Raw genomic sequence first — 2,794 nt, 5'->3', positions numbered from 1 at the left:
TCTAATCATTTAAAACAAGACAAAAATAGGATTTTTTTACGAATGAAACGATTTAATTAGAAATAAAAGAGCTATTGACAATCGGGAACGTGGGAAGGGGCCTGGTGCCGTGCCTAGTCCCAGTTTATACAAGTCCGTGTCCATAGGTTATTATAAACAAAGATACAAAAGTCGCAGTCTCTGGGCGCATTCTGTATTCACAAAATAGGGAGGCCTGAGGACCCATGCATTCAATACACAAATGCACAGTAGCACAAACAACGTTCTTTAGTTTTTACACAAAAAAATCGTTCACTTGTCATCATCATTTTGTTCTTCTTCATCTTGCATTGGGATGGGACGCGGTTGGAACATTCTGTTTAAAGGGGCTAGGTGACGCAATTTTATGTAATTTTGTTTAATTTTGTTAATTATGAGCTCTAAACTTCAAATTGGTAGAGCAAGAGTCTTTCATTTGCAAAATCACGGCCACATAACAACTGAGAAAGATTTTCCAGCTGTGTAAATGACATTTTGATACAGATGGACATAAATTTGAAAAAAGGTGGGCTGACGTTTTTCAAATTTACCCAAATTCAGTCCATTTCAATCCTCTCCGGTTTTGTCCATCCATGTCCCTTCTTAGCTTCCCTGTGTTTTGTTAGAGATCTTCTATAGTTTTGGACAGTTATTTTGATATTTTAGTTAATTCTATGACCATTCAAACAGTGCTGAAATTGCCTAAAATTGGGTGGCCTTGCCCCTTTAATAAAAAGTTCCGTCTCTCCACAGCTGCATCTCTAGCCTCTTCAACATCCATTGAATCCTCCTCTATGAAACGATGTCGGGTTTTCATAACGTCTTCATTCACAGGGTCATGCTTTAGACGTTCAAACCACTGGAAATAGTGCAAGTATAGCCCTCGCAACGTTCTTCTGTGAACGGGTAACAGGGCATTGAAAGCTTTGGCCTCAGCTATCGTTTTAGAGACCACCTCCTTCAAGAACTTGTTGGCTTTTTTGTCATAGGTTGAACTCAGTGACTCTTCCACCTCTTGGCGCAGAGTTTCCCAGGGATCTTGGTCATCCATTTCCCTGTCACTAACGTCTTCATCCTCAGACTCGATGACCATGTCCGAGTCCGAGTCCGAGTCTTTTTCTTCCTCTTCATCTTGGTTTCGCTCCTCATCTTCTTCACTTCTTTCTTCCGAGGCAGCATAGGGTGGTACTTCCTCAAATATGTCCCCCATGGTTGTGTCTCCCACAGGCTCCTGGTCTATGCGTTTCCAACAACCTCGCCTCTCGTGACGGTCTCTGTTATAAGATGTGCCATACACTCACCCAAAGGGATTGCTCCAAGTGAGCATCTCAAGTTTGACGTCCGCTTTTACACTCATTGTGAGTCACGGAGCGAGTGACTCACAATGAGTACCGATGAGTTGTTACTCACCAGCCCTTGGAGTTACTCCCCCCAAAATACTTATTGTGAGTCATGGAGCGAGTGACTCAGAATGAGTTACTCATCAGCCCGTGGAGTGACTCCCCCCAAAATGAGTAGGGAGCACACTGAGGATAAGGATGAGAAATCCTAGGTGCAGCCTAGGTTTACTCTTGCACGAACCAATAAAGGGTGAAACAGCCGCGAAGATCATCATAAACGAGAAGCCACCGAGGAGGACAATGTGGTCTGACTGATCTCCGGTTGCTTTTGTTAAGTGTATCCACAAGACATGGAAGCCACACTCGCAGCACTGATTCAAGAGATCGAAAGATTGAAGCGACAAGTGAAAATCCAGAAAGGGAACAAGCGCGAGCAACTCAAACGATGGCGCACCAAAAACCCGGACAAGGTTAAGGAGCAAAAGAAGAGATGGAGGGACAAGACACGACAAAAAGTGAGAGACCAAAAGAGAGCGGGAGAAACAACCATGACACAACCTCCGCTCGTGGCAACGCCAACCTATACCGAGGAGACACCCTCTGTGGTGACGGTTGCAAACACAGAACCAACGCGACAGCCTAGCCAAAGGACTGAACCAGACGGGGTTAAAGACACCATCCCAAAGGAAGTGCTCGATGGAGTGGCAAGCCCACCGAAGCCAGTGGATGAAATGACAGCAGAAACGATCCTCGCCAGCCGACAAAAGGACAAGATGAAAGCCAAGAGAAGACAATACTACCACGGAAACAAAGCCCGGTGTCAGGCGTATGCGAAACAGTACTATCACAAAAACAAGAACAAAATCAGGAAAAGACAAAAGCTATGCCATCGACAAAGAGGAACAAGCTCAGAGAGATCCCACTTTGCTCAACGGACGAAACAGAGCCCACACGCCTCGAAACGAATGAAACCCTTGCTGAAACTCCCCTTTGAACATAGGGTGTTACGAGTGGTCTCGAATCAAATAATAAAACCAACTACGTGGATTTAGCTCGTCTCTTTATTTTTCCAAAATACAAACGTGGTCCATTTTTGAGCAAGCGCGGTGTGGGGTGGTGCAAACTTCAGGAACAGAACGGTGAGAAACCCATGAGTAAAATGAGCAACCGATGAGGTACTCCGAGCAACCCCGAGTAAAATGAGCAAATCATAAGCAAACCTGATAAGCAACTCATGAGTAACCTACGATTTCTCACCCTTATCCTCAGTGTGCTCCCTACTCATTTTGGGGAGAGTCACTACAAGGGCTGATGAGTAACTCATTGAGAGTCACTCGCTCCGTGACTCACAATGAGTATAAAAGCAGACGTCAAACTCGCGATGCTCATTTGGAGCAATCCCTTTGGGTGAGTGTATGGCACATCTCTGCCGCTAC

The sequence above is a fragment of the Montipora capricornis genome, chromosome 10 (assembly GCF_036669925.1).
Source record: "Montipora capricornis isolate CH-2021 chromosome 10, ASM3666992v2, whole genome shotgun sequence".
Classification (NCBI taxonomy): domain Eukaryota; kingdom Metazoa; phylum Cnidaria; class Anthozoa; order Scleractinia; family Acroporidae; genus Montipora; species Montipora capricornis.
The sequence above is the reverse complement of the archived record's forward strand: the minus strand, read 5'-3'. Positions refer to the sequence as shown.